This window comes from Diadema antillarum, unplaced genomic scaffold, assembly GCF_040938485.1.
Source record: "Diadema antillarum isolate AM-2024a unplaced genomic scaffold, OU_Dant_1.0 seq00000451_RagTag, whole genome shotgun sequence".
NCBI lineage: Eukaryota > Metazoa > Echinodermata > Echinoidea > Diadematoida > Diadematidae > Diadema > Diadema antillarum.
Genome location: NW_027271424.1, coordinates 306870 through 327457, shown reverse-complemented (window position 1 = coordinate 327457; position 20588 = coordinate 306870). Strand labels below are relative to the sequence as shown.

Sequence of the window (20588 nt, the reverse complement as noted above, 5' to 3'; positions counted from 1 at the left end):
TATGCTATGAAGATCATCGACATAATAATAATATATCTTAACAAAAGTAGCAGTCCTGCTTGGATTGCACTGCCTGAATCTACAATTTTATTCTTGAGGTACAGTTTGTACATTGTACTTATATGTGTGTTTCTAACAAGAAGAATTTTTGAAATTTAAAGGTATAGAAATTCTCAAACATTTACAATCCTCACGGGCCGAACACACAATTCTCTACCTGCAAGGATATACAGATGTCTACTCACTAATGATAGATACCTGTTAGTGTTGTACCAGATAGAGAGATGATGACTGATATTGACAGTGCATGGACCCTATGTGGCCCTGCCTGAAGGTCCCCACAGGAGACCAAATGCACCTCATGAATAACTCTGCATCCCCTAATCCCCCAACTGATGAGTCCGCTCAAATCTGATCAGAATACATCTTGGTGGAAATAATGACATGAGTGTCATTCACACAGACAAAATATTGGGATGTCAATCATGCTCCAATACCAAGATTTCGTTGTGCCCAATAAGGCGTGAAAGGTTTGAAATTCACAGATATTTGCCTCCTGGGGTTCTGTCCTTGGAGCCCAGCCCCTGGCCTACTAATGGGGCCCCCTGGCCCTGCACAATTTGAACAACTTTGTATACTGTACCTTGTCCCTGAACCCTGATCCCATCCAAAATTGTTAACTCACTCCCACCCAACCCCTTTTGGGCGTTTACCACCAGGCCACTACTGAAACTGACATGAACAGTACATCTATAATTCTGTGAGTATCGAAGAAGTGTATTAGAAGACCTGGTTGTACTGCTAATTGGGAAAAGACTTGGTCTGGCCAATTTGGTCCAGACAACTACATTGTACACTGTATACGCTATAATTTTCGCGTACATAAATTTTCGCGAATTGCCGCTGTCACACATTTTCGCGAGTGGTTAAATTCGCGATTGGGGGACCAGAGAAAATATGAAGTGGCAAAGAAAGTGTGAATTTTCAACTTACTAGCAAATAAGAATGATACTAGTTATACACTGCATGAAAAAAACTTACCAAACTCTGCGAACTACACTGTAGTAAGTTAGAATTCAACATTTTTGAAGTGGTTAGTCCATCGCGCTAGATTTCTGACGAGTGATCCCCTTGCGATTGGCTCTCTACAGTATTTGTAAGTAGACGTGGACGTGCGTAAACAAGCTTAGCCAGTATGGTCTGTTCGGTAAGCCGTGACATGTTCGTATCATCAAGGCAAGGGATTCATTTTGGAAGGTAATATTTTCGTGTGTTGTTAATTTCGCGAATAGCTCCCGACTCGCGAAATTCGCGAAAATAAAACCCACGCGAAATATATAGCGTATACAGTACCCGGTACCTCTGCAACAATGTAGGCCCTACCCCTAGACCTAAAAGTGAAATCTTACAACAGTTCATATGACTCAATATGAGCTACAAGAGATTATCCATACAGCATCATCGTATCATTTGAAAATGGACTTGAGCTTACACCAAAGTTCTTCAATGTGTCTGATATCCTCATTCAAACCACCTACAGGTAGGCCTAAATGCAATCACTTACTAAAAACAACTTTTAGGCATTATTTCCTAGATGACAAATTACCATTTCTTATCCTAGGACTTGTTTGTATACACAGTGTAACTTCCCTCATTTGCAAGGCACTGGGGTTGAGTGGTCTGTAAGATACTGTAAAACACTACTTGAATCCTAAAACAAATCAAAATACTGGCCACACACATTGTAAAGTCCAAAGAGGTTCAACCTTTTGCTGCACTAGACACCTTCGAGCACTCATTATGAACCGTTCTGTGGTTTTTAACAGTAAATCTGAGGAACCATTCACAGACCTCCCAACCGTTCTGATTGAAAAATAGGGACAATGTGGCTCAAAAGTAGGAAAGAAAGAGCAGTTCCCATAGGAGTGTGCAGTAAGATTGTCAAGAAAATAGCAAAACTTCTTTCAAAACATGAGCTGGGAATGGTCAAAATTCATATTCTTTTCCTCCAAATTCAGAATGGTTGGGAGGTCTGCATTCAGTTCTCATTGCAATTTTATAGCTAAAATTGTATGCCTGGTGTTCTGAGGTCAAGTGATTCTTGTCACCAAGAACATACTGTAAAAATTGATATTTTCGCATGAGTTGTTTTTCATGTCTACAGAGTTCACATGTTGTCAATTCTGTGGAATCATAACATTACATAGTGGTACATCTAACGAGCAAAAAATATTTGCATGCTTTTAATATTTTCACACTAGTTTCTGGTTGTGCAAAATGCGTGAAAATTTACATGTTTACAGTATTTACACCGTGGCTTGGAAGTTCGAACCAAAGCGAACCAAACCAAATTGATGTGCCGTGTGTGACACTCCTTAGTACACTCACGGACCTAGTAGGTCCATGGTACGCTGTATGTCTGAAAACAGCTGTCAACTGTTGAAAAGATTCAGCACAGTTAGCCACAGAAAGCTGAAGCAAAGTCTGAGGCTGAGACTAGTCAGTCAGACAGACTAAATAATGAGTCAGGACTGCCCACAAACTCAGGGACATACACTCAAGTGACAAGTCTGTACATGCTTCTCATTTTCCCTTCTCTTTTTCTGTTTCTTTTCTTTTCTTTTTTTACTTCAAGTAAATATAAATAATTTAAATCTCAGTGTGTGCATCTCCAGACTTGCCAGTGCTTCGTGCCATGGGTGTGTTCATACAGATATGCAAATTACAAATGCGAGCAAGTGCTTCTTTATTTAAAAGGATAGTCTACTTTTGCAAGAGGCATGGTCATCGCAATGAAGAAAGATCATGTGAGATCAATGACCTAATGTTCAACTCCATGTATCGAAATTGCATCTGCAAGGAGAAAGGCCTCCACTGGCATGACACGAATCCTGACATATTGTATGATAGACGTGATGCAACACTGCACAGAAATGAGACAAACATAGCTCTATAAAACTGTATCAAGAGCAGTATGATCTAAAAATGTGATTGGTTTGGATATCACTGAAGAGAAATCATATAAAAATTGATTTGTGCAGAGACTGACTCTAGTATTATCAACGCAACCCTGAAGGCCCATGAGCAAGAATTCATCAAAAATCTCTCTGTGTGAGTTTTATTAAGGAATCAAAACTCAGGGTGAGAATATTATAGGCCTAATTAATTTCCAAATGTACTGTCATCACGTCAGTCACAAATTTTGTCTAATTTCTATCAAAATTTTAACAATTTCATCTCTTGTTTATGGATGGTCTTTTCAGCAACCCATGTAGCTTTCTTCAAGCAAGCTGTTCAATTTTTCACTGCATACTCGCTATCAAAACTTTAATGACCGTTAATTGATGATTATACATTACACAGTTTGTTTCATCTGATCACTGAATTTATGGAGAATATAGTGCAAGAAATAAGGTGCAGAAATTACCTCTGAATTTGTAAAATGTGAAGAAATTCAAAAGTTCTGCATACTTTATTTTGAAATAAAAGTGTTGATTTCCTTCCTATTTCTGACAAGCCTGTCTTTCTTCTAATTACTGACACTTCAACAAAGTTTCAAGATATGTTGAAAGTGAAACACTGCAGCATGCCAGCTTCTTCTTTTATTTTTTGTAACTGCTGCACTAATACACAGTGAATTCTCTCGTGACGTTCATGCTGTATAAAGAAGCACCACATGGTTATAAACGTACAATTTAAAGGCACTGCATGTCAAATAATATCAAATCTTATTATCTCTTGACTGGAGTGATCACTCATCACCATTTCTTGGTCAGAACAGGTACAAATACGCAGTCCAACACATTTAATGTGATTCTAACAAAAACGCCCTTTTTATCATTAAAGTCAGGTTTTCAGAGTGGGGATCCCTATTAGGAAGAGTGCTAACTGGGACGCCCTCTAACGCCCTCTCCATATAATGAAATACTAGAGCTCTTATCGGTGACTCAAGATGCCTTCCTCCTGGTAACCCTCGAGGCTACATCACCACTCAGCTAATAAAAGTCTCCAACTTGAGCTCTCTAATCTCTGCAGTTAGAGGTAATAGGATTTTGGTCTTTCTGTCATATTCTTGTTTGTTTTTTTCTCTCCTTTTTTTTTTTTTTTTTTGGGGGGGGGGCATGTTAAAAGGAGACAGACTTTACTTATATCAAGTTACACATGACTCATTTGTCAGAAGAAACCTGGCAAATATCATCTTTGCCAGTGCCTGTGATGGGCCTCAGAGGCCAGAATCACTTCTTTCATCTTATTCCTAAAACTTAAAGCCTCAATCATCTTTTCCAATGAAATGAAACAATATATATACCTAGATAATTCCTTTTCTAAGCAGGATGTCTATGAATGTCAATAACTCTAATAAGATTTGTACATACTCTTTTACGGCATTCAAAGTCACAATTTAGCATGGCACGGTATGTCTTGTAAATGCATGAGACATGGTAATACCATACCAAGTACAGTGTAGGCCAAGAGTTTTGGCATGCGCCTGAATCCAGCTTCTTTGGAGGCAGGGGCAGTGATATTATGGCTCAGTCAGTAGTGCGTCTGCCTTCAGAATTAAGGATACCAGATTCGATTCCGAGTCTCACTGAGCAATGTTGTGTGTTTAATCATATCGTCTCATGTGGTAATTGAGGCAAAACACTCTGTTCCTCAAACAGGACCTTAAAAGGAGGTCCATGTGTGAGCTACCCACGACTCACGCACGTAAAAGATCCCACTTCATTCATTCATTGCAAAGAGCAGGGTGCCAACCCAGTGAAGTGGTCCCCCATCCACCCACACAAGAAAACGGACGAATGATGCCGACCCCTCGTGGTTCACCCCTGGTGACTAGCAATAGTCAGCAAACGGTATCAACCAGGCACATTGTGCCATACATATGCTAGAAGAAGAAGAAGTGCAGTGTACACTGTACAGTTAAAAGTTCTCATCACACAACATTTTTACATATCAACAGGGCAGAAAATCTGGGTAACTGAGATCGTTCTGCATGCCCTGAGCAAGTGAACACACAAATTGTACAGCTTTGTAGGTACCCTGCTGCAAAAGTGCACCCCCTTCATTCATTTGGAATCTGAGGGACATACTTTCCAACATGAATTGCAAAAGTTAATTAAATGCAAGGTACAGTCTAATACTTCATATGAATATACATGTCTGAAATTTATCCTAGCCAGATTTTTTTTTTCTAATGCTCTGTGGAACTGCATATAAAATTCACTTCACATCATTTCTTTATCTGCAGGGAAGTGACCGATAGCCAGTTTTGAGTCCCCCTGTCTAGGAGGAGGACATCAGGAGGACCTCCGGAGGACATGCCAGAAGAAAACAAGCATTTTTTTTTAACACAAACTCAGTAGGGGGGGGGGGGGTGAGAGAGAGACCCCCATTTAGATTCCACTGGTTATTTAGTGCGAAGTCGGCATATGTTTCTATGGAAACCAGTAGGCTGGCGTCTCTCCTCCATAGAGGTGGCAGTTTCTCGTACCGGGTAGGCCTACGTACATCATGAATAGCACTCTCCCACAAACAGTGCAGGTCACGGGAAGTGTGTGCCGTGTTCATGCCATGTTCATGCCGTGTTCATGCTGTATTCATGCTGAGACTGTTTTAAAGAGTCCCCTCATCTGGTGTGAAGATGGCACAACCTCTTAGAGGTTGCGCTAGACTCGTGCTAGGCTGTCGAGCACGACATTCACGCCAGACTCACACCGGACTCACTCCAGACTCATGCTCGATGCTTTATGCCATGACCATTTAGAGCCTCATCGTCTGGCATGAACATGGCACAACCTCTTAACCCATTGAGGACGGTTTGATTTTGCTACAACACACGTTTCCCATAGACACCTGCCCGAGTATACTCGGGACTCGTCCTCAACGGGTTAAGGTTGTGCCATGTTCCAGAGGACTCTAAACAGGGTTATGAGTAACACACAAAAGCAACATCAGGATTGTGTGTTATAAGTTAATAAAAGGAATTTTTAATATGCTCTCTCGTTCGTATGCAACTATTGACAGTGACAGTGACGCCACATCATTTAATAGCAGGGTGTAATTTTCAAATTCAAATTTGATTAGCAATTTCAGCAGATGAACAATAATTTCAAATGGTATCCTGTACACTTCTATGGAAGAAAAGTGCTACACATAAGTTAGTTTGTGTAGCAGTGGTGTCAAAATGGACAGCAAATTGAGATGTGATACCAGGAATATTATTCCCTGAATAGCAAATTGGAAAAATCTTGCCCAAGATCAGGAACCATAAAAACTGGTTGTTCAGGAACTAGTTGTAACATAAAAAAAGCATCCAGTATATGAAGAATATTTTATATTTTATCCTCCAGTTGTACTTGTCACACAGTTCAGCGCACAGTTCAATACTACAGACAAGTTATTAGAATTCAAAATGTCACATTTGTGGCTTTAATTGAAATGAGCTGAGCGATGCCACAAACAATGTGGTAAACAATCTGAGCTGGAAGGATGCCAGAAATGTCACAAATTTTCATGGAGAATCAAGGGAACATGCTTGATCATGTACGAACTTGCTTGTAACTCAAGATTATGCCAGCATGCTGATCAGCTAGACAGCAAACAGTAGTTGACTTTTTTTTTTCCCCACCAATGTCTAGCACACTATGCCCCATTACATTATCCTATTATTGTCAATTCCAGCTTCATCTATGCACATGTTGGTTCATGAATGCAGAAATAGCGCAGCGAGTGCATGCATGAGCAGTCAACCAGCTGCAGGCACCATTCTACTTCTTGGGGATTTTTCCCCCCTTTACATTGGAGACTGGAATTCATTAATTCTATCCCATCCTCCTCATCTCCCACCGCCCCCCCCCCCCCTTTGGACCCAGTCCACTCCAACTCCTGCAAAAGGGATGAAACTCAAACTAGCAGTACAGATGTATGTCAAAGTTCTCCTTTGTTACAGCAAACAGAACTAAAAGCACCCAGGGACAAATGTTGATTACAAATTTGAACAAAGTGGCATGTTCAGTATCTACCACAGTAGTGATAATACGCATTCATCCTGTGTCAGGATAAGAATACTGCTAACAAGTGCTATCCAGGGCAGTTTGAGCATACATGTTGACCCAATTGGTAGGACATCAATTTATTGTTACATTTATAGCAATTATACCCCACGGCAAACAGAAGTTTATGCCACATTGAATGATACGCTGCTCACATCAGCAGAGTATCAAAACCTCTACTGGTATCACTGTGTAAACCTATTTAAACAAACAACAGCTGATAGGAGACTTTTGGACAACCTGACAATGTCAAGCATTTGATGAGTTCAAGTTACAGCACTTAGCAGCCCCCATGTGCACCCACAGTCATATCTCGTTCAGTTCCCGCGCTTGACATTTTTTTACAAGTTCAAACACAATGACTTCTTTTCCCGCCAAAACGAACACTTTGTCCAATGATTAACAATGCAGGGTGATTGGCTTTTGGCCAAGCTTTCCACTGTGTGTACATTCGCAGTTTACTCGCACCAGGGTCCCTCACGTACTGTACTTGTAAATGCAGTAAAATAAAAGCTGTCCCTAAAGCAACCATAGTATAATAGCTTCAGGAGATCAAATGGACCTTTGTCACTCTTCTGAATTTGAAGGACTGGACTTGAAAGAGATATGCTCTACCTTACATTTACTGGACTTCACAACTTTGCTATCGCACAACAAACATAAAATGTTGTTCCCCAATAAAAAGGTAGGTGGAAAGCAATTCAAATCACCTACTCTACCTCTCTCCATATTACAGGAAATTTCAATGAGCCCCAACATTTAATTTATTGAATGGTGTTAAACAGTCAACTAGAAATGCAAAAGTCCAAAAACTTTACTGATGCATTTGAAACATCCAAACTGCTTGTTGAAAGGCTGATTAGGGAAAAGGGAAAATCTCTTTTTGATGTCAACTTGCCTGTGATCAGGGAAAATGTAAGAGAGTCATCATAACAGCACTCACATCACTTAGTACAAACATACTGGGTAATGTAGGGCCTCCACATACACATTCTTTCTGAGATGAATTATGACCACCTATTTTCTTGCGAACTCAGAATGTACAAGAATATGGGCAGCTTGTTGACGGCATTCAGCTACACAGTCCCAGTCAAGCATATTTAGGTAGGCACACATATACACAAACACATGCGACTGCAACTTCTCATAACACCTTCCGTGCTCAAGGAGGATCTCTTGGATATTAAACTATCATCTGTATCAAAGAGAAATTACTGTAAATATTGTATTAAATTGATAAGATAAAAGGCTATGAGACCAACATGCAGGATAAATGTAGGCCTAATGGGTTTATTGCTGACAATGAACAAAATGCAAATGCTACATTTATACAAGATAATTTGGCAAAAGTAATGTTCCAACAGATGGTCAAACAGTCTAAACCTCAACAGCAGGAAAAACAAATTCTAGCTCAACTTAAATACTTGAGTGCTCTTCTCAGAGCTATAGTTTAAGATAACAACAAAATAAGTAGATGAATGATATCTTGAAATAAATAGATAGTCTCTAAGGGAGGTTGACTTGCAAAATTTATGGAAAATTTACCGGACCTGTAAATACCGACAAGAAAAAGCTAAATTGACTTATATAATAATTGGAAAGTACCTTTTTTTTTGTCAATGCTTAGCTATCGTAGAGCACAACTTACCCAGATCTCTTTCTTGGGCAGTTTATGCTCTGGTCTCAGCTCGCTTCCGAGCACACTCGCCATCTCCTCCGCACTACTCCCCAGCTGTGGGGTGACCTTGCGAGAGACTGCGATGACCGTCCGATGCACGCCCAGACCGTGGCGTTCAGACGAGCTTTGTGAACTCGATGACTGACGTCGTCTCCTGTTCGGTTGCTGTGTGCTGCTAGAAGACTGTTTCCTTTTGCGCTTTCTGGACTTTGGCATCTGAACGATGAAAAAAATATATATATCAAGGGGGGAATCAAAGATAAATTGCTTCTTGTGATAACATAATGTCCACTCAACACATCATTCAAGCAAATTCTTCTAACTCTTAACCTCTTCGCCAACATTGTGCTAACAACAAAAACTTCTCAAAATCTGCACCCCAAGAAATCACTAGGACCTGCAAATATTACGAGAAGAATGTACATCAGCACTTTGTCTGGGACTTGGTGTACAACAAAGTCCTGCAAAATGGACCTATTAGAATATTGAAATTTTTTTTTTAAAGTTGACAGCAGATACAATTGTACATGCAGTTTGTTCTCCAACTTTGGTTTGATTCCAGTGCAACTAGGATATAAAACATCAAATACAAGAATTTTGTAATGTAGATCCAAGACACTTGAATAGAGTGTGCACTGCCATCTTGCTACCATCTAATCATTGAAATGACCATACTCAGGGAAACGGGCATTTCAGGTCATAGTGTGTACTGTAACATCCATGAATACACACAGACCCACATGTACAATGTAAAATATAAACAGCTAAATCTCTACATTGTAGCTGTCGATCAATGCCTCTATAATGCTTGGAGATACCAGTCCCCCCCCCCCCCCACACACACACAAATAAATAAAAGATAAATAAAAATGAAACAAACAAAAATGAGACAATGTTCCACAGTCATCTCATTTCATCTGTTCAAGGGATTTTTATATGATAACATATTTTCAGATGGGCATATAGTATACATTGTAGCTTCGGGATTACTGCATCAAGGTAAGGTAAGGGTGTTGTAGATGACAGAGAATACGACAAAGGAATTTCTCAACGTGTAGTCAACCTCTGGAACAGCCTACCACTTTAAGCCACCAATAGCAACAGTATAAACTCCTTCAAATTAAATTTAGAGAAGGTATGGAAACATGAATTCAACCGTTATGATCCAGATACCAAATTCCCATGATGCTCTTGCCCTACACATGCGAAGTCTTGCCCTACACAAGCGAATAGTAGTGCAAAAGATATTTGCAGCAAGAAGAGGATGCAGAGGGGCAAGTAAGTTCTGCATAATATGCCCAACATCAAGCCTCAAGGTAAATCAAGGTAAAATACAGAACTAATACGTCTAGAGTCTAAACCCATACAAGTATAGAGATGAACGTTCTCCATGCAATTGCAGCCCATGCAGCTCAGTGCACGGTGGCGGTGTAGAGGAGGCATTTATTGTTGGCCTTATTTGTTTCATTGATTACAGTCCAAAACTGCACCTTGAAAACTTGGATCATTGGGGATCATAACATATGCTGCCCAGTAGAGTGGAGCCTTGCCGGAAGCAAATGCCATGATGGTGTATTGCTAGTGTTTATACTGTGACACAAAACAATGAATGATGAAAACAATAAAACAAGAGAGGGGAAGGGGAAGACACAGTGAGACCAGGGAGGTGGCTCTCTTCCACTTCCCTGGTGAGATATGCCACAGGAGTCACACAGTTCTTAGTGCGATTCCAGTGAATGACAAGAATGAGTCGACTTTCACTTCTTTCGTTGTTCTTGTTTTTGTTTTTAACGGCAATTAAACTAAAAGGTAGTTTTTTTACTTTTACCTGAACTACCAGGTCCAACATAGCCAATTACAATTATAGAACTCGATATGAGGGCAAGATACGTATCTAGTACGGTAATAGTTAACAGTTAAATAGGTAACATTAGTCACTATCTAGTAATAAGATTAACATTAAGTAATTTATCCTGTCACTACCACAGACAGTACAAGTAACTAATACTATTACGTTACCAGTTCAGTACAGTGTCAGACTGAAGTTGACTTCCCTGTAACAAGTGTGTGTAGGGCCTATGCACATTCAAAAAATTTACTTCCACTTTCTTAGGACTTTCACACAATATTCATGGGTCTTTGTGTTTTATTTTTAGTGTCATTAGCATGGCATTTGAATTTGTTTTTTCATCTCGCTAATAAGCCAAGTCATATTTTATTGAGTGTGAAAATAAAGCCCAAGGTTATTAACGTTAGACCGTCTTAGTTAGAGGAATTAAATCCCTAATCGAGTTCTTTAAAAAATAAAAATAAAAATAGAAGTAGGCCTTACTAGTAGAACAATTAAATGTTTACATTACCATCACATGTTCCACCAGCATTTGACCCATTGTGTATTCAACATTCGCCATCAAAATTCTGAAAGTGAAACGGGTTTATCCATCTGCTACAGTGCACGCCCGAAGAACAACGGGCACAGCGTTCCCTCGGCAGCTCCCCTCGCCGAAGTTCCCCGATACAATAAATGTGTCTCCCCTGCGAGCTGCTATCTGCTCCAAACAAAAAAGACCCCGAAAATCCGCCTCGAGAGCAGCTTACGACTAACCTTACCACCTCACTGATCGACAACAATATGACTAAACTCTTCCATTTACCTTATCTTTTGATTTCAGTCCGGCATTCTAATTTGAAGCGGGCATGAATGCACTTGTTTCTGATGTTCATTCACTCACATGGTACTTTTCTCGGCCTCTCTGCAGTACCGGTTGGACATGTTCAAACATGCTCGCGGATCCGGTTCCTGCATGCATGCAACACAGCGAGCTCTACGCAAGATTCCCAGCACTCTACGTAGGATGACCTATGCACAGAGCTCCGTGAGCATTCAGACGACAGACAGTCAAGCTTTTTGCGGGTTTCGTTCGCCGATATTGTGGCTTAGGCTGTTTCCCAGACGTCTTGATTTTTCGTGAACACAGACCACCCATTGACCCACGTGCTATCTTTATAGATTCGGAAATACGTTGTAATGACAGGCATAGGTTATTTCTCAAAATGAATGCTGTTTTGAAAATTTTGGGGATTATTGTATCGTTTACTAATTACCATGCAACTACATTACCATCCCGACTAATGAATAGGTCCTATTGACCTCGTATAGGCCTAAATACCTGCAGCCGTTATTATTATTATCATTATTTATTTGGCCATATTGCAATATACAGTACATGTAACATAATTACTATATACATTGTATGATATGAAACAACACAATAGTCCTATAGTGAAATAACTCTTTTGCATTACATCGTATTTAGGTTACGGTTGGATGGTTACTCGAGCACAGATATATTACGTCATGTCATGAACAAACACAAAGCAGGTGTTCATGGGGTAATAGAAAGGATGGTTACGGCTGACTCCCCACCCTCACCCGACAAACACAAACACAAACATAATATACGGTATACCCAACTATCATAAAAGCCAGGCAGTACTGCGAATCGCGTTTAATATCCACCTAGCATCATTCTAAATTCATCCTTTTTCATGACATGCATGTCGGTATTGCATCATTGCTATGACAAGGGATCTTTCTTATAATTAACATTCTTGTAGGGCCTATTCATTAATTATTTCTAATTATATTTATCATCATAAATATAAATACAACATATTCTAAGAGGAGTCAAAACCGTTCTTATACAGTGCGTAATACATTTGACAAGGTCTCTATGCGCTTTAGAGTGGGAAACAAAGAGATAAACAGGAAAGTGTAATTACAGAAACAATAAAATGCTGCATAAATCATCATCTATAATCACTATATGTTACTTTTTGAACAGATACGTTTTTAAAAACGTATCTGATGAAAAAAAAATCATCAAATACACTTCATCTTTGAATTGTATGCTCTTTGATATTTCATATAGGCCCTAAGTGGTTTCTTATTAAAAGTTAAAAACCTGAACCCTCGTCTGAGCCCAAACTATACCATCCCCTTTAAATTTCCAGGGTTAAACTCACAGCATCCGGCCTACATTCAATCCACAGCATCGAAAGAAAGGGAAAAAAAAATGGTTTCAGCGCTCACCCCTCTCCCTCACCCTCAATCTCTCTCTCCCTCCCGCTTTTCTTGCCCCTCTTTTTCTGTCTTTTTGTTCTATTATATCTAAATCATTGTTACTATGTTAATTTGAACAGACATCTCTGCTTTCCTATATATACCTCGTCTCTATAGAGGAACATCAGAGGATGCTGGAAAGGGCTTTCAGACCCCAACACATCGACTATAAAAAAGAGAAAGTGAATGATGACGATTTCACTTTTTTACTAATTATATTCAAACGCAGATGTTTTTATATCACAGGTATTGGTTCCTTCATATCTCACTTTTCTGTCTTCCTTTTCACATTCTTTATTATTTTTTGTATTGGTTTTGTTTTCTTGTTTTTATTGTTTAGATATGAACATTTTAATTGTTTTGTTTGTTTGTTTTTTGTTTGTTTGTTTGTTTGTTTGTTTGTTTGTTTGTTTGTTTGTTTGTTTGTTTGTTTGTTTGTTTGTTTGTTATTGTTTTTTGTTTGGATTTTTGTGGGATATGTGTTTCGATCCTTGTCTACACGGGTTTCATTCATGTTTGGGCACCGTAAGATTATATTGACGCATTGATTTTCAGTAAATCTTAAATGTGTAGTGGTTCCAACGAAAATGACATCCATGAATCATTAAAACTTTTATAACAAAGGCCTTCATTTCGAAATGTATAGGTAATACTTAATCGTTGTGTTATATATAGGTAATACTTTATCATTGTGTTATAATAAAAAATGTAGGCCTACAGTCCCGTATAGTTTTAGAGTAACAAACAAATTGCTCCGCTTGCATCATGTCACGGCATGCTCGCTTGAAGAAAGGGGGGGGGGTCCACGAACAAAACAGACAAATACAATTAACGAAACAACAATAATGAATGCACTTTACTTCCTCGGCACACGCTTGCAGCTGTCGAGTGGCCGATTGCGTACACCTGCAACAATAGATGGCGCAATGCATTTTCGGATAGCGACCACTCTGATCAGTGGCTGCGACGGGTTTGAGGCAATAAGAGATTGTTGGTTGGAGTTACGAAGCTATCAGACAGCTACTTCACCATGTCAGGGCTTAGTTTCTTTTCTTTCTTTTTTTAAAGTGAAAACGGCGTATATATATACATATATATATATATATATATGAAAAGCACAGCTTTTATTTTTTTTTTGCAAAGATTTCTATTATACAAAGATTGCAAAATGTCTCGTATAAGAAGGCCGCATTGCAACGCAGTGGTATAATTATTTAGTGCAAAGAAAATATAAAGGAAAATAACATATGCCAATTAATATTTATTCTTACAGGTATAAAATATGATTGAAAGTGTATTAATGTACTCTCTAAAAAAATCGAGTGAAAATATTCACTCTTAAAGGAGTAAATACAAAAAAGAGTGAATTTAGAGTGAAACTGGAGTGAATTTGGAGTGAAAATGTTTATTTTCACTCGTTTTAGAGTGACCTCAGGGATCACTCCAAAATCTTCGAGTGATCCCTGAGGTCACTCCAAAATGAGTGAAAATGAACATTTTCACTCAAAATTCACTCCAATTTCACTCTAAATTTACTCTTTTTTGTATTCACTCCTTTAAGAGTGAATATTTTCACTCGATTTTTTTAGAGAGTAATGTGAATAGACTACTAGTAATTTTTGTGACTAATTGAACATTAAAACTAACACAAAAACAGCACAAGACATAGCCCTGTATCTCTCTTCCTCTCCTTCTTTCTCTCTCGTGTACATACATTATTGTTATAATAATGATAATAACGATAACAACAATAATAACAATAATAATAATAATAATAATAATAATAATAATTGTTATTATTATTATTATTATTATCATTATTATTATTATCATTTTTTATTATTATCATTATCATTATTATGACATAATTATGTCTTTATACACAACAACTATATCTATCGATGTATACATTATACTCGCACGCACTCACACAAAAATAATGTAATCAAACCATTTTGAATAGTCTTGTTTAAGTTTTGTTTTAACTCTTTAGCAAATAAAGATTCCTCTAGGAGTGCATTCTCCATTAAACACTATTAGCAACTTAATTAAATCTCTTGGTCACACCACCCCGTCCTATGTCATCCACTCAACTCATCGGTCTGACTCAGTACATGGTGCCATGACACGCAGAGCCTTGAAGGCTCTGATGACACGGTCGCAACACCGCCCTCTTTGTCGCTACTGGATTTCATTAGTATTTTCACAAAAACTTGATATGATGGCAACTCTTGCTGACAATTCCATAGCAACGGCAAGAATCCAGCTTACGGATTGGCTGTTGTTATGGGAAATTGCCATTCCAGCAAGAGTTGATATCCTAACATCTTTTATGAAACGGGGCCCTGGTGTCAGGCATTTGTCTTTGAAAAGATATACCACTTGCGTCTTTATAATCTTTTCGTGATCAAAATCAAAAGTAAAAAAAAAAGAAAAGTGGTTCCTCATGAAATCATATTCAGAAAGACAACGGATGAGGGCGTGTCATTTCTTTTGCAGGCGCCTGACGGTAACTGGCGACTTACGTGCACTGTGTAATTTTATTACTGTAACACTGAATTTATTGAATCAATGTGATTATCTCGTCTGTTTATATTTCGTAATGATATTAATAATACAATAACATGATTGATATGTTGATCTGAGAGTCAGTTAACCTTGTCGGTTTTGTTGTTGCTCTCAAAAGGAGTGAAATAAACTGATCTGAATCGAGAAAAAAAAATATGCACTGCTTTTTTTTTTCTCATGATATATTTACAGTCGGAACAAACGTACATGTATCAATGGCACACTCTGCTTTTAAAAGATTACATACCAGATATGCCATTTTCAACAACAAAAATATCCTCCAAACAACAAAAATATGTTATCTTTGTCCTACAAAATCTAGAAATGCCCCTTATACGTAAGGGCTTTTTACAATTGTAAATTTTTGCTTAGTCCCGTACCAACGGTGAGGCTAAGGGGGGGGGGGGGGGGGGGGGGGGCTCACTGACCAATCAGAAACGAGGTAATCAAGTGCTGCCGGTGCGTGCGTGTACGTGTACAGTACACAGCGTAATCATGAATATTCATGTGGTTTGGAAAGTCCGGGGCTAAGAAACACGAGTGTAAAATGGTCAGTTTTCTCCTTAGCCCCGGACAAGAGATAATACGGGACTAATTGGCGAATGTAAAAAGCTGAAAAAATTGGTACGGGACTAACGATAGTCCTGGGTCAGAGAAAGTCCGGGGTTAAGAAACACAAGTGTAAAAAGGGCTTTAAAAAGGTCAATTTTCTCCTTAGCCCCGGACAAGAGCTTACTACGGGACTAATTGGCGAGTGTAAAAAGCTGAAAAAATTGGTACGGGACTAACGATAGTCCTGGGTCAGAGAAAGTCCGGGGTTAAGAAACACAAGTGTAAAAAGGGCTTTAGTTCTATTGTCCACAGCGAAAGGGAGGTGCGGTGTTTATTGTTTCACCACTGGATCACATCTATATGCGAAAACATCCCCACTCTTGCTGCCGTATGAATTCATTAGTTGGTGTGTTACCCCTTTAAACATGTAGTGTCGAATTATGAACCCCTAGTAGTTTCGATATCACGTTACGTTTAGATTGTAAACATTATTAATTATACTCAAAGGGGGAGGGGAGGGATGTGCTACAAGGGGTGACACGACATCTAGGCATGATTAATAACCATTTGCAGATGAAACAAAAACCCAGCATTTCTGCTACAAAATAGTTCTAAAATGTGAGTTAGAGATAGAAACAACCAATGTAAAATTTGAATCAGTATAATCGATGTTAAGTATTGTTAAATATACAAAATGTGAACAATAGTTATAATAAAAATGTTTCCAGAGTTAACCGTCTACAGTTGTGGTTGATTGAGAAAAGCAGTGATATCTCTTTATATTTTAGGTTTTATTGCGAAAATTTTATATGGTATGATGTTTTGTGATACAATTGACTGACCTACACATATGCATCAATGATATCTTGAGAACATTTTTAAATCACTGCTCCCAAAGGTATAAAACAGGATCTTTATGCTCCTGCGACAACATTGCTCCTGTCTTACTTTCTTCACGGACTTCGGGTTAGGCTATACAGGGTTGTGAAAGGGTTTTAGGTTTAGCTTATTTAATGAGGATTATGATTAGGGTTAGGGTTATGTTCGTGAGTAGAATTTGTGACTGGCTTAGCCTGCAGAAAGTTCATGGACGCAATTGTCGCAGGAGCAAATGTCATGGAACCGCTTCAAGAAACGGCTCAAAGTTCGACAACCTATTTTGTGTGTGTTTTTTGTTGTTTTGTTTTTGTTTTTGTTTTTGTTTTGTCTTGTCTTTTTTTTTTTTTGCTTTACTTTTTTTTTTCTATTCAAAACTTACTTTCTTGTGCAATTCTGTGCACTGATAATACCGAACTCATGAACAGAGTAAAAGATTCTGAATTCTCTAGTGTGCCCGGGAAGGGAATCCGTTCTCGCTTGTTTATTAATACTATTATATTCGTCTTTAAGATTTATGTTTTTCATTCTCGTCACACCAATCTTGACTTTTCTCTCCCAACCAACCACCTTTTCCTCAGTTCTCTAATGTGTAGGCCCTATACACATCTTAGTATTTTGACTCTGTCTGTTTCTTTCTCAGCGTTTATTTGTGTTTCTGACTGTCTGTCTGCATGTCTCTGTCTGTTTCTTTCTTTCTCTGTCTCTCTCTCTCTAGGTACTCAGTTGGACAGGATTCTATTTTGTTTTAGTTAACCGCGTTATCTCGCGTTCAGTCCACTTGCATCCATTTATGAGCTGACATAGTGTCTCTCACCCCAACCTCCCCAATGTTCTCCATCTCTTTGACTACACGGTGTATATCAATCTATTTACCAATGTATCAATGTATGTAGGGCCTGTATGTATGTATGTATGTACAAATGTATGTATGTATGTAGGATCCTATGTATGTATGTACGTGTGTATGTGTAAGCTAGTGTGTTTATGTATGCATGTGTATGTATGTATGTATATATGTATTGCGTATTTATAACCGTCCATTTACCTATCTATCTATCTATCTATCTATCGATATCCATCTAACCACCTATTATCTCTCTATGCTATCTATCTATATATGATCTATCTATCTATCTGTTATATCTATCTTTTTCGTTTATATCATTCTAACTTACTCCATAGTTATTATGATGGATTCTGTCTTTCATTGTGGGTAATTCATCTCATCCATGCTCCATCCTGCCGTCCAGTCATAAGAAAACAACTTGTAACGCGCGTTCACAGGAAGAGAACACACAAAAGATATAGGTTTCACTTTTAATTCACACCAGGAAAAACACTATAATTACCATCATGACGTGTACAACAATAATGCGGTTTTTATTAACGCCAGTCGTTAAGGTAAATATAGTTTAGTTACGTTTTGAGGGAATCTTCAGCACACAATATCAGCTATAAAGCTCTCCGCAGAAAACAGTGCAATATTACTGCCTTAAGATTAGAGAGAAACATTCAAAAAACGAAAACAGAACATTATAGTATCGCCTTCAAAACATTCGAAGCATATTCAATAACCGTACGATCAGAGCATACTAAGTATATATTGTTCGTCTATCGACTGAAATAAACAAATCATAATTTCGACTTAGTGATATGAAACATAATACATTTAATGCTAAAAGATAAACTGACTATATATCATAAAAAAACACGAATAAGGATAATATCAGTCAAACTAAACACACCAACGACAACAACAACAGCAAACACACACACACACACACACACACACACACACAAACACACACACAGACACATACATAATTGTGGCCCAACCAGCTAACGATGACATCGCAAACGGACAAGCATTGTCGTTACAGGGGAAAATGTTCTTCTTTCTTTTTCTTTTCCCTAGCCTTCAATACTAAAATATACTGTATCATGTGCCAATAGATGTTGCAGCCCACTTTGTTGTGTGTAAATTTCTGTCGGTGCTCTGGTTGGATCTCCTGGTTAATCATGTTAATTAGAATGTCACTTCTTAATAATAGTACTATAAGAGTAGACATACAATTCTTAAACTCTGCCATGGGTGTTCATTTACTCTTACCTTTAATGAGCTTTCCACATGCACATTATTTTGTTGGATAAAAATCCCAAGTTGTGTTTTGATTATGAGAGATGACAACAAAATAACGATTCGAAATTGTTTTATTGCACATAAAATTTATACCTGATACTACAGACAAGACATCGCTGATTGCAGATTAAAGGCTGAAGACAGCAGTACGACATCATTCTACTCAGTCAATAGTGATGAGTACGATTTTTACGGTGTACACAACAATAATGACAAACACATTATACCTTGAGAGAATTTTCAGATTAGCATTCTGTATCACGATAATTATTAAATAACATAATCAGGGAATTGTGTGTGCAATGTGTGTATGGGGTGTGCATGTGTGTGCATGCGTGTGTGTGTGTGTGTGTGAGATAGAGGGGGTTGTGGTGGGAGGGGGTGAGTGAACCATCTGGTTACAGATGGGGGAGGGGGTTCACTGACGTATTGTATACCACTGTTCCGCTCGCTGTAAGTTGTACGAACTTTACGGAGGGGATAAAACGACCAATACTCTGATATTGCGGTTCTGAGCTGGTTGCAAAGAGAATGGACAGTAGAAGCATCGATAAATAGACTAGTATGAAGAAAATTAAGTTAAAGTAAGTTCAGTATGGATCATGGTGAGCCGTATAGTGATGATGGACGCATTTTGTCGAATCGGGAAGGTATGTTACGGCACATTTTGGTAAATTTACCAAAATGTGCAGGACATTGACGGCACATTATGGTAACTTTCTGCTCCTCCACAATCATCACAAAAACAAATTGTATGTGCAGTTGGTTTTTGTCCCCACCGAATGAGTTCGGTAGCCTAAAGGCCGTGTCACACCGGGCAAGCTACGATGGCTTGTTGCGAGTAAGGTTTTTCCAGCACGCAGGAAAATTATCTCGCCCGTAGTTGCCCGGAGCTGCGCACGCAAGCCCGATTTACCCGCAGCCAAGTTTTGAGCAGCACCTCGCAGGCAACTCCCACGCAGGTAGGCCCTACTTCGCAGTCCCCGTATGCGGCCAGCGCGTTCAAGATAATGACATTCTGTCATTTCTGTTGAACTTCTGCCATTCCTTCAGATGAATTTCTGAGTTGTCAGCCCCCACGCGCCTGGCACGCAGGTCACACAGAATACCCGCAAGAAGAACATAAGTAGCACGCATTCAGCAAGTAAGACACATGCACAACTCGCCTAAATCCTTGTCCGCCCTCAGAAATTGTCCGGTATGCTGGAAAATCCTCACACGCAACAAGCCCGCGTAGCTTGCCCGGAAAGGTGTGACAAGGCCTAAACATGGTTACGGGTAAAAAGGATTTGCTAGGGATTTTTCAGCACGCAGGAAAATTGTCTGCGGGCGGACAAGAATATACGAGTTTCGCACTTGTGTCTTATTTGCCAGACGCGTGCTACTTACCTTCTACTTGCGTGTATTCCGTTTGACCTGCGTGAGAACTTCGAAACCGATCCGTTCTGTTACGAGCGACTTACGGGTACTGAGAAGTACCTGCTTTGGAGTTGTCTGCAAGGTGCTGCCGGTAAGGGTCTCATACTGGTGTTGTGCGTGTACCCACGCAACTCACTCGGAACATACTTTGAACATGCTCAAGGCCTTGTCATA

The 20588-nt window shown here is 38.9% G+C and overlaps 1 pseudogene; it reads right to left on the bottom strand.

Annotated features, from left to right (window-relative positions):
- LOC139732815 (uncharacterized) overlaps window positions 1-11349 on the bottom strand; it is a 59352-nt pseudogene extending 48003 nt beyond the window's left edge.
- Window positions 11350-20588: the final 9239 nt, after the last annotated feature.